The sequence below is a fragment of the Mus caroli genome, chromosome 18, assembly GCF_900094665.2.
Source record: "Mus caroli chromosome 18, CAROLI_EIJ_v1.1, whole genome shotgun sequence".
Classification (NCBI taxonomy): Eukaryota; Metazoa; Chordata; class Mammalia; order Rodentia; family Muridae; genus Mus; species Mus caroli.
Genome location: NC_034587.1, coordinates 83,087,876 through 83,101,047, shown reverse-complemented (window position 1 = coordinate 83,101,047; position 13,172 = coordinate 83,087,876). Strand labels below are relative to the sequence as shown.

The 13,172-nt window shown below is 38.8% G+C and overlaps 2 pseudogenes; one reads left to right on the top strand and one right to left on the bottom strand.

The window, feature by feature from the left end:
* The first annotated feature begins 11,425 nt into the window (after positions 1-11,425).
* Positions 11,426-12,301, top strand: LOC110284578 (annotated as a pseudogene).
* Positions 12,302-12,303: 2 nt separating this feature from the next.
* LOC110284577 lies at positions 12,304-12,965 on the bottom strand (annotated as a pseudogene).
* Positions 12,966-13,172: the final 207 nt, after the last annotated feature.

Here is a 13,172-nt window from a genome sequence, read left to right as displayed (position 1 = left end):
ATATAATCTTATATAATCATATACATATATTTTTGTATAATCACACACATAGATGATAGATAGATAGATGATTGATAGATAGATAGATAGATAGATAGATAGATAGATAGATAGATAGATAGATACTTGATAGATAGTTGGATAGATACACAGAGGTATAGATATAAATAGATATAATTAGGTAATAAAAATCTGACTAATACATACACTAGAAATTCTGATATGACATTGGAGGTAAATGAAAGCATATTTCTTTACATTGCAATATATGCCCAAAACATTGGTATATAAGATGCAAGGAACATCTATATGAGATCCCACCTCACACCAGTCAAAATGGCCAATATTAAAAACTCATGTGACAGCAGATGCTGGCCAGGATGTGGAGAAAGAGGAACACTCCTCCATTGCTGGTGGGATTGCAAGCTGGTACAACCATTCTGGAAATCAATCTGGCAGTTCCCCTGAAAGTTAGACATAGTACTACTGGAAGATCCAGCAATACCTCTCCTAGGCATATACCCAGAAGATGTTCGTTCCAACATATAACAAGGACACACGCTCCACTGTGCTCATAGTAGCCTTATTAATAATAGCCAGAAGCTGGAAAGAACCCAGATTTTCAACAGAAGAATGGATACAGAAAATGTGTTACATTTATACAATGGAGTACTACTCACCTATTAAAAACAATGACTTCTTAGGCAAATAGATGGAACTAGAAAATATAATCCTGAGTAAGGTGACTGTGATGGTTTGTATATCCTTGGACCAGGGAGTGGCACCATCTGAAGGTGTGGCCTTGTTGGAGTAGGTGTGACCTGGTTGGAATGGGTGTGTCACTTTGGGTGTGGGTATAAGATCTTCACCCTAGTTGCCTGGAAGTCAGTCTTCCACTAGCAGCCTTTGGATGAAGACGTAGAACTCTCAGCTTTACCTGAGTCGTGCCTGCCTGGATACTGCCATGGTCCCACCTTGATGATAACGGACTGTACCTCTGAATCTGTAAGCCAGCCCCAATTAAATGTTGTTTTATTAAGATTTGCCTTAATAAAGTGTCTGGTGTCTGTTCACAGCAGTAAAACCCTAACTAAGACAGTGACCGAGTCAGAAAAGAACATACATGGTATGCACTCATTGATAAGTGGACATTAGCCCAATTTTTCAGAATATCCAAGACACAATTCACAGAACAGATGAAACTCAAGAAGAAGGAAGACAAAAGTGTGGATGCTTCTGTCTTTCTTAGAAGGGGGAACAGAATACTCACTGGAGGAAATACAGAGACAAATAGTAGAGCAGAGATTGAAGGAAAGGCAATCCAGAGTCTGCCCCACCTGGGGATGCATCTTGTATATACATATAGACACTATTGTGAATGCCAAGAAGTGCTTGGTGACAGGAGCCTGTTATAGCCCTCTCCTGAGAGGCTCTGCCAGAGCTTGACCAATACAGAGGCAGATGCTTGCAGCCAACCAATGGACTGAGCATGGGGTGCACAAATGAGGAGCTAGAGAAAGGAGTGAAGGAACTGAAAGGGTTTGCAACCCCACAGGAAGAACAACATCAACCAACCCGACTCCCAAGAGCTCCCATGAACTAAACTGCCAACTAGGGAGTACACATGGAGGGACCCAAGGCTCCAGTCTCATGTAGCAGAGGATGGCCTTGTTGGACATAAATGGAAAGAGAGGCTGTTGTTCCTGTGAAGGCTTGATGCCCCAGTGTCCAGGAATACCAGGTCAGGGAGGCAGGAGTGGGAGAGCACCCTCATAGAAGGAGGGGGAGGGGCGATGTGATGGGGAGGGTTTCCAGAGGAGAAGCTGGGAAAGAGGATAACATTTGAAATATAAATAAATAAAATATCCAATAAAATTTTTGTTTAATCCCTAATGTTGAAGATAGGAAGATCCGAAGTCTGCCCACAGTAACTCAGGGGCAGTTGAGAGAAAGCACCTCTTCCATTTCCTGTGCTCCCAGGACCTCTCTCATTGTCTCTACAGCAGAGTGCTTAGATATTCGGAAAGATTTAGCTCACAGTAAAATTTGAAATTACCCTTTAATGGTGCCTGGATTACCTGTCCAGCTGCAGAGAGGAGCACACAAATCACAAGTCATTGAAAGGAAGCATCTCTCTTGGCATTGCCTGGAGGAGATTTTGATGAGTGCTGGGTATCCTAAGGCAAAGGCAGCTTTGGTGTTGGAGTCATTAGTGATAGGAGCAGTGCTACCTAAAGCCACAAGGCCATAATTAAGGTTACGAATAGTGGTTGTTGTTGTTGTTGTTTTTTTGTTTGTTTTTTTAATTTCTCAGACTTCAGGACTGAGTCCAGATCCTAATGCTTGCTAGGCAAGTTCTCTACCACTGAGCAAAATCCCCAACCTCAACAGTAGCTATTCAAGAGAAGGCTTGTGTGTAGTTTGCTCATTTCATGTAAATTGTATTGTAGGCAAAAAGGAAAAAGGAAAAGAAGGAGGAGCAGCCATTCTGGGTATCCATTGTTGCCTCAAATTTTAGTGCTTAAATACAGCTGCATTTAGATACATGTCGTGGCATCATGTGTTGTAAGACTCTAGGGAGCCTTAGCTTACTGGGGATACCCTGAGTGAACCACGTGGAACAGGGATCAGTGCAAAAAGCAAGAGGAATTTATTGTTCCAGTGCACTGGGGTCATCCCAGATCCGAAGGAGAGGCAATGCCCAGCACCCAGTCAGTGAGTTTTTATATGGTTTCCAGGGGCAGAATAGAACATCAACAACTAGACACAATATGATTGGCAGAACAGTGCACCCTTTAAACTGATTGCTCGTTAGGGAATGAAGTGACTAGGACTTCCATTGTCTGAAGGTGGACAAAGGTCCATCCTGCGAAATGTGTTCCCACTCACAGGTTGATTCTGATCTGTTGTCAGAGAAATGTTAATTAACCTCGACCTTCCAGAGGGGCAAGTGTATCACTACCTTCCCAAAGTTCCTAAGCTGACCTTTTCAGTGTCAGGAATTTGGGTGGGTCTCAGCTGGGAGATTTTTCTGCTCCTCAGAGCATCAAGCTATCATCTCAGTGTCATTTTCCTGTGTTCTGATCTGGAGAGTTCAGGACAGCTTCATATGCATGATCAGTGGTTTCACTAGTACACTTGGAATAAGCCCCCTTTCTTTCCAGGACTCTTCATACAGTCCTGGGGCAAGATGTATGAGTCTGTAGAAGTAAGCATCATGCTCAAAAACAGAAAGTAGACATCATTAGCTCTTTAAGATATAGCATAGCTTCTGTGTGGAAGTGCTAGGAATCTCAGCTAGATTCACACCCACATCCTCCCAGGAGCCTCCCCCATCCCAGTCTCCGGCTTTTCCCAGAGATGTTCCAACTGATTTCTCTCTCCCAGACCTCTCATTCCTCCCACCACTGCAACCCACCACACCTGATCCCCACCCAAATTCCCATCCTCACACCCTCTTGCTCCTAGGTCCCTTTCTCCATTTATACACAATGTATATTTCATTTCCCCTTCTGTGTGAGATTCAGGAATCCTTTCTTGGACCCTCTTTATTACTTAGTTTCCTTGGGTCAGTGGACTGTAGCCTGGAAATCTGTCCTTTATGCCTAATATCCACTTTTTACTATTCACTTTTAACAAACCATGCCTATCTTTCTGGCTTTGGGTTTCCTCACTCAGAATATTTGCTATATCCATCTGTTTGCTTGCAAATTTCATGATGTCCTAATTTTAAGTAGCTGAGCAGCATTACTTTGTGTAAATGTACCACATTTTCTGTATCCATTCTTTGGCTGATGGACATCTGGGTTGTTTCCAATTTCTGGCTATTATGAATAAAGACGCTATGTACCCAGTTGAACATATATTCTTGTGGTATGGTGGAACATCTTTTTGAAATATGCCCACAAATGGTAAAGATGAGTCTTGACGTAGAACTATTCCCAATTTTCTGAGAAACGACCAGACAGATTTCCAGAGTGGTTGTATAAGTTTGTACTCCATCAGCAATGGAAGAGTGTTTCCCTTGCTCTGACCCCTTACCAGCAAGTGCTGCCATTTCAGGTTTTCATTTTAGCCATTTTAAAAGGTATAAGATGGAATCACAGAGTTGCTTTGGTTTGCATTTCCCCTGATGACCAAGGACATTGAACATTTCAAATGCTTCTTGGCCATTTGAGATTCCTCTGTTGAGAATTCTCTGTTTAGTTCCTTGCCCCATTTATTTTATTTTATTGCACTGTATTGTATTTTTTACTGGATATTTTATTTATTTACATTTCAAATGTTATCCTTTTTCCCAGTTTCCCCACTGGAAACCCCCAATCCGATTCCCCCTCCCCACTCCTTCTATAAGGGTGTTCCCTCACCCACCCACCCACTCCTATCACCTTGCCCTGGCATTCCCCTACACTTGGGCATCAACCCTTCACAGGACCAAAGGCCTCTCCTTCCATTGATGCCCCACAAGGCCATCCTCTGCAACATATGAGGCTAGAGCCATGGGTCCTTCCATGTGTACTCTTTGGTTTGCAGTTTAGTCCTGGGAGCTCTGGGAGGAGGTCTGGTTCCTTGATATTGTTTTTCCTGTGGGTTTGCACACCCCTTCAGCTCCTTCAGACCTTTCTGTAACTCTTCCATTAGGGACCCCGTGCTCAGTCCAATGGTTGGGTATGAGCATCTGCCTCTGTATTATCTGATATATTGGTATTTACTATCTTGAGCTTTTTAAATATTTGGATATTAGACCTGCTGTGGATATGGAGTTGGTGAAGATCTTTTCCCATCGTATAGGTTGCAGTTTTGTTCTTTTGGCAGAATCCATTGCCTTACAGAAGCTTTTTAATAGCATGAGTTCCTATTTATTAATTGTTCATCTTAGTGCCTGAGCTATCAGTGCTCTGTTCAGGAAGTTGTCTCCTATACAAATGCAGTCAAGGTCATTCCCTAAATTCTCTTCTACTAGATTCAGTGTATCTGGTGTCATGCTAAAGTTTTGATCCACTTGGATTTGAGTTTTGTACAATGTGAAAAATGTGAGTCTATTTACACTATTCTACATGCAGGCATCCAGTTAGTCCAGCACCATTTTGTTGAAGATGTTTTGTTTTTGTTTTTGTTTTTGTTTTCCTTCTATTGTATGGACTTGGCTTCTTTGTCAAAAATCAAGTGTTCATAGGTATAGTGTTTTATTTCATGGTCATTCATTTGATTCCATTTGTCAACCTGCCTGTTTGTATGCCAATACAATGCAGTTTTTCTATAACTAAGGGATGGTGATACCTCCAGATGTTCTTTTATTCTATAGGATTGTTTTCTATATTGTTTTGCTTTTTTTTTTAATTTTATTCATGTGAAGTTGAAAATTGGTATTTCAAAGCCTATAAAGAATTGTGTTAGAATTTTCATGGGAATTCCACAGAATTGGTAGATTGCTTTTGGTAAGATGGCCCTTTTTTCTGTATTAATCCCAATAATTACATGATTATGGGAGATCTTTGCATCGTCTGATATCTTCCTCAATTTTTTTCTTCAGAGAATTGAAATTCTTGCAATAAATGTCTTTTTCTTCCTTGGTTAGTTATTTTATATAATTTGTGGCTACTATGAAGGGTGTTTTTTTCTGTATTTTTTTTTCTCAGCCTGTTATTTTGTTTGTAGAAAGGACAAACCGGGTCTTGTGGCACACACCTTTAATCCCAGCACTCGGGAGGCAGAGACAGGCAGATTTCTGAGTTTGAGGCCAGCCTAGTCTACAAAGTGAGTTCCAGGACAGCCAGGGCTATACAGAAAAACACTGTCTCAAAAAACAAAAAAAACAAAAAAACAAACTAAACCAAACCAACCAAACAAAAAAGGACAGCTATTGAACTTTTAAAGGTAATTTTGTATCCAGTCACATTGCTAAAGGTATTTATCAGCTGTAGGTGCTTGTAGGTTGAATTTTTGAGGTCACTTATGGATACTATCGCACCATCTGAAAGTGGAGATACTTTTAGTTCTTCCTGTACAGTTTTTATCCCCTTGATCTCCTCTAGTTATCTCAATGCTCTAGAAAGAGCATTCAAGTACAATATTGAAGAGATACAGAGTCAGCAGCCTTGTCTTGTCTGTGATTTTAGTAGAATTACTTTAAGCTTCTCTCCGTTTAGTTTGATGTTGGCTATTGGTATATTGCATTTATTGTCTTTATGTATGGGCCTTATATCAATAATTTCTCCAAGAAATTTAACATGAAGGTCATTGGATTTTGTCAAAGCTTTTTCTGCATCTACTGAGATGATCATATAGTTTCTTTTTTTTTTCAGTTTGTTTATATGGCGAATAATGTTGATAGATTTTTGTATATTAAATCCCCTTTATCCCTGGGATGAAACCTGCTTGATCAGGGTGGGTAATGTTTTTGATGTGTTCTTTAATTTAGTTTTCTAGTATTTTATTGAGTATTTTTTTGTATGGAAGTTTGTAAAGGGAGTTGATCTGAAATTTTCTTTCTTTGTTGGGTCTTTGTGTGACTTAGGCATCGGAATTTCTGAGGCCTCATATAATGAGTGTTCTAATGTTCCCTCTGCTTCTATTTTGAGTAATAGTTTGAAGTGGTATTGGCATTACCACTTCGTTGAAAGTCCAGTAGAAATCTCCACTAAAATCATCTAGCCCTGGGTTATATTTTTTGTTGGAAGACTTTTTATGGCTGTTTCTATTTCCTTAGGTATTATAGCGTTATTTAAATTATTTACCTGTGTTTGATTTAACTTTCGAAAGTGGAAGATATCTATCAAGAAAATCATTCATTTCATTTATATTTTCGAATTTTGTCTAGTGCAGGCCTTTTAAGATTTTTTGGATTTTCAGTGTCTGTTACATCCTCTTTTCATTTCTGGTTTTATTAATTTGGATACTGTCTCTCTGCCTTTTAGTTTTTTTGGCTAAGAGTTTATCTCTCATAGTGATTTTTTTCAAAGAACTATCTCTTGGTTTCATTGGTTCTTAACATTGTTCTCTTTGAGTCTAATTGATTTCTGTCCTGAGTTTGATTATTTCTTGCCATCAATTCCTCTTTGATATGTTGCTTCTTTTTGTTCTAGAGCTTTTAGATGTGCTTATATATTGTTACTTTGAGTTCTCTCCAATTTCTTTTGGAAAGAAATTCTTTAATGCTATGAACTTTCCTCTTACACAGCTTACACTGTGTCCCATAAATTTGGATATGTTTTGTCTTCATTTTCATTGAATCCTAAAAAGTCTTTAATTTCTTTCTTTCTTTTTTCCCTGACTCAGTGATCATTGAGTAGAGAGCTGTTCATGTTCCACAAGTTTTTAGACTTTCCCTTGTTTTTGTTTTGTTGAACTCCAGCTTGGGGTCTATATGGGTCTATTAAGATCCAAGGGACATTTGTGATGTGTTTTTTTTAATTATTTTTTTATTTTATTTTATTTTATTTTATTTTATTTTATTTTATTTTTATCTCTTACAACTTGCTTTGTGAAGGTGTATATGGTCAATTTTGGAGAATGTTCTGAAATGTAATGAAAAAAAGTTATATGCTTTTTTCTTTGAATAAAATGTTGTGAAGACATTTGGTAGGTCCATTTGATTCATAACATCTTTCAGCTTCATTATTTCTCTGTTATTTTTTTATATCAATGATCTGTCCATTTGTGATAGTTGGTATTGAAATTTTCCATTATTAATATGTGGATTCCAGTGTGTGATTGAAGTTTTAGTAATAATATTTCTTATAAAAATGTAGGTACCCTTGCATTTTGGGCAAAATATTCAGAATCAAGATGTCATCTTGATGGATTTTTCCTTTGATGAGTATGAAGTCTCCTTTTTCATCTCTTTTTATCAATTTTGGTAAGCAGTCTATTTATTAGATTAGATTAGCTTCCAAGCTTTCTTTTTGAGTTTGTTTATTTGGATTTTTTTTTTTTTTTTTGCTAGCCTTTTACTCTGAGTTAATATCTACCTTTGTTCTTCAGGTATACTTCTTTTATGCAGCAGAATGATCACATCCATTCACATCCATTGTGTTAGCCTCAGGCTTTTTATTAGCGAATTGAGTCTATTGCTATTTCTGATGCCTGTTATTGTGGCGTTGAGCTAGAAATGAAGTTTATCTGGGAGAACTGGGGAGGAAGTAAAGGACTAGAAACCATAATTAGAATAAATTATGTGAGGAAAAAATTATCTTCAGTGAAAGGTATTAAAAAGGAAAGAAAATGTCCTAAGTCAATAAGAGTAATAGAGAAGAACACTTAATATCCCTCTGTGATATCTACATTCATGCACATCACACACATATATACACATGTCTGTCTGTTACAAATGCAAGAGGAATGTAAATTAGATATATAGAAAAATACAGATGTTCTACTGTTTTGGGAGAGTATGTTGAGAGTAAAAATTAAACTGGGTTTCCTAAAGAAATAATAACAATTTGGGTTTTGCAAAATTATACGACTATTCATTTGTTTAATAGATATTTATTGGCCACTGTCCAGCGATCACTTCTTAGCCAGTTTCTGAGCCTGTGAGAATTAATAAGCATCTCTAGTATTTAAATGGAAACATCAAAATAATCTGTGAACAGGGACCTAAGATGACAGAACAAGTTTATGGGTACAAATAGGAAATTAAGGTATGTACCATTTAGAAGGTCAAAGTTGTAAAAATACATTGTGGTTCTCTTGAATCATTTCATTACAGGCTTTAATTTTCTTTTTAAGAAGTCATTATCTTCAAAATAAAACATATTAAGCTCATATCATGAGTTTTTGAAAATATAGCCCATGCTAATCTTTTATATGTTCACTCTTTAAAAATCAGGCATGAATATTTGAAAAAAGTATAACAATTTGAGTATTTACTTTCCAAGAGAATTTTCTTGAGTTTTCTTTTATAATGGTCAAAAATGTCTCTCATCATCCTCAAGGATAAGCATTGATTAATATTTAGTGATGAAACTTTAAGGCTATATTTTCCTCAAAATCCATTCCTGAGAAAGTGTGAGGAGATGTATAACAATTTGATAAGTAGCTCAGGAAAGCATACATGAGCAACCTCATTTACATAGTAAAAGTCAGAGGAAGCCCAATTTGGAAGCTGGTCATTTACATTATTTATATTAATGCAAAGGAACTTCATGCAGATTTTATGGAAGATTACTTAGAGAAATATAGAAAGATAAAATAAAATCTTACATGCTGTTAGAAAAAAGGATATGCAAGTATATGCACACACTTTTTTCAGTTCTATAAGACTGTTGTGAATACAATATATAAAAATATATAAACTTTAAACTGAATACATAAATGGATAATGGTATTTCATATAGAATAAAAGATAGGTAACATCCAATTTCTACAGAAGTCATTCCAGTAATGTAAGAATTTAAATAATAACACAGTTTCTCTAACTTGTGCCAATATCTAGCTCTATAAACTACAAACCCTCAGCCAATAGCAACAAACTAACTACATGTGGTAGTTTAAAAATGCCCACGTTAGGCATAGAAGACAGCAGTGATTAGCATGATTTAAAATGTGGGGGAGATTTCAGAAGAGAAGAATTTTAATATGTGACCTAAAGACTTTCCTTTGCGACATTTTGGTGAAAAATGTGGCTGTTTTCTCCTCTTGTCCAAAGCTAAATCTGCTTGAGGCTAAATTGAAAAGGTTTGGACTAATTACACTTGCAGAAAAGATTTCAAAACAGCTTAATGTGGACTGTATCCTGTAGTTATTCATGGTCATGATTATGCAGATCTACAGTAAAAAGGAGCAACTTTAAACACATCACTCAGAAGGCAGAGACTGATGAATCTCTGAATACTAGGTCACCCTATTTTATGGAGCAAGTTCCAGTACAGTCAAGCTTAGGTAATGAAGGAAACCATTGAAAATAATAAGCAAGTAGAGATGTAACTGAGTGAGGGGGCCATTTTCCATGGCCAGAAAACAGCAGAACTTGACAGCTAAGGTGACATGGTTCTGACTATAGAGTCAAGATTACTCGAAAGGGGTTAAGAAATCTCCTTTCTTGATTAAAGAAAGTTGTTGAAGATTGTGTCTGAGGTGTCCCTACATGAAAGCCTAGAGAGACCACTGTATGCTTTGATGGCGAAGCCTGGATTGGCTTTGAGACTCCAAGATGTTGGAGATGCCAGAGCCATGGCATGTCAAGGAATGCTGAACTGGATGCACTGGATGCTTAGTCATCAGAGAGTGTCAATATTTGGGAAAACCAGGAGGTAAGGCCTTGTTGAGGTAAGTAGAGCCTTGTTGGAGGAAGTGTATCACTGCAGGTGGACTTTGAGAGTTTAGAAACCCAATCCAGGCCCATCAGCTCTCTCTCTTCCTACTTCCCACATTCTTGGATGTAGAACTGGCAGCTATTTCTCAAGTAAATACTTTTCTTCATAAAAGCTGTTGTGGTTATTGTGTCTCTTCATAAGAATATAACATAGAGTAAGACATGCATAGTTCGCTCCATTGCTTGAGATCTGTCATAAAGCAGAAAGATCCCGGTAAAAAGGCCCAGCATAGAAAAAAAAATCTGCTCACCTCATAGAGGTCAGGAAGATTGCATAGCAAAGGAAGAAGGGGCCATAGAAAAGAGAATTGTTTCTGAAATATCCCAGGATGATAATTCTAGCAAGACCCTACCTCTTAAATTCTTCACCATCTCTCCTAAATCCCATGAAAGTAACTTTCCTAAGGAAAGTATGGAGATGTTGACAATGTACAAGCATACTGGAGTGGCTTGATGTTTTGTGGGCATACCCAAATTCCACAGGAGGACTCATTGTCTTTGAGGACTTAAGCTCTGCTCAGTGCATTTTCAGGCAAGGCCACAGAAAACTATAACCCTGTAAGTGGGGATGCCCAAGCAGAAAGCCAGGGAGTACAAAATCTATAGATATTATATATGAATCAGATATCTCTGGATCTGTTCACTTTCTATAAGTCCAAACTATGAGTATTGCTGTATGTGAATTAATCTTCATATTCGCTAACCTTTTGGATATATTTCATATTTTAACTACAGTATGAACCTTACACTCCATTTCCACCTATTTTTGTTTGTTTGTTTGTTTGTTTGTTTTCTGACCAAATAACCTTAAGTTTTATTTAAATAACCTTCAGTGAGAACACAGCCATTTTCTCACCTGCCCCCATTCACCTCACAAGGAGGTTTACAGACTGCCTTGGCCTCTTCCCTGGCCAGCTACTGGAGCTGGAGCATCCATATTGGAGCGGGGATTCTAGATAGTCTCATCCATGGACACAATAAGGCATGCAACCTCAAAAGCTGCTGTCAGAGCATTGATGTGCACCATGGCTGGCTCCCTCACAAACACCTGGAAGTTGTCTGCGATGTCCTCATTGTTGATGTCCACCCTATACCACATGCCCCCTGTGCATGTTGAGCCAGAAGCTTGAGCTGAAAGCAGAAAAATATAATGCTGAAATCAGAGTTCACACAGTAGAAGGTTAACAGGCAATTGTTGGTGCCAAATGGAACATTCTCTATTACAAGTTAGAGAAGATCCATCTGTCTGGAGCCAAAGTTATCTTGTCTAAACTCCTTATTGGGGATGTAGCCATCCAGTACTTTGCTAATAGGAACATGTTCTGTGCTGGCCGTGTGCCTGAGGAGGATCTGAAGAGGATGATGAAGGCTTGTGGAGGCTCAATTCAGATCAGTTTGAATGCTCTAATTCCACAGGTTCTGGGCTGCTGCCTGGTGTTTGAAGAGATCCAAATTGAAGGAGAGAGGTACAATTTCTTCACTGCCTGCCCTAAAGACAAAACACATACCATCATCTTCTGTGGTGGCGCTGAGCAGTTTATGGAGGAGACAAAGAGGTCCATGATGCCATAATGATTGTGAGAAGGGTCATCAAGAATGACTCTGGTGGCTGGTGGTGGAGCCATAAAAATGGAGCTTTCCAAATACCTGCGGGATTGCTCAAGGACAATTCCAGGGTAACAGCAGCTGTTGATTGGGGCATATGCCAAAGCCCTGGAGATTATTCCACAACAGCAATGTGAAAACGCTGGGTTATATTCCACAAACAACCTCAACAAGCTACCGGCTCGACATTCACGGGGGATTTGGGTTTGATGCCACAAATTTCAACAAGCTTCTGGCTCAACATGCACAGGGGGCATGTGGTATAGGGTGGCCATCAACAATGAGGACATCGCAGACAACTTCCAGGTGTTTGTGAGGGAGCCAGCCATGGTGCACATCAATGCTCTGACAGCAGCTTTTGAGGGCAATGTTGGGATTCTTATAGGCTGCATTTCAAACCTAGCACAGGAGAGAGTCTCCTTGAACACAACTCCAGCCACCAGCTGAGATTCCTCTAGGGCTCCCCCTGCACCTTCTTAACGCCAAATATTTTAAGCTGCAGCAGCACATCAAACATTGCCATAGCATCAAATGCCATCTTGGTTAAGAAGGCCTTTTGCTGGGAGATCAGCTTGGAGCTCAGGGTTGTCACTGCACACTTCTCTAGTATCCTCTTTTGTTCTATTTTATCTTGCTTTTTCACGGTCACAGCTATCTCTCTAATTCTGTTAACAGCCAACTGGGTGGCTGTGCAGAAAATTCAGATGATAGTCTGAGGATGCAAACCTTCCTCCATGTAGGGCTTCACCTGCTTCAGGAACTCCACAACCAGCAGGGTCATTGAGGTGTTGCCATCTCCAACCTCAGCATCTTGGGATTTAGCAATGTCCACAAAAGTCTTTGTTGCAGGATGGACAACATCAAGGAGTTTCAAAATTGTGTCCCCATCATTGGAATTTGTTGCTATGCCTGGGCCATCCACAGTAAGTTTTTCCATGCCATGGCGACCCAGGGTAGTTCTTCCTTTCTCAGCAATCACTTGGCAGGCTCTGATGTCACTCACGAGCTGAAGGATGCCTTAGAAGCTATCAGTAACCTCTTTCAATAGGATAAATAGGAAAGGCCCTGTTCTAATGTGAGCACTTCTCATCTCCACAGGCGAATATATGCACTATAACTTATAAAGGAAAGTAAGACCTGTTGCCTTTTTTCCCTGATATCTTCCATTTTACACGAAAAAATATTACTGTCCATAAATTAATGTTATTTATTTATGCATGAAATTTGTTTAATGACAAATTTATCAGAGCAA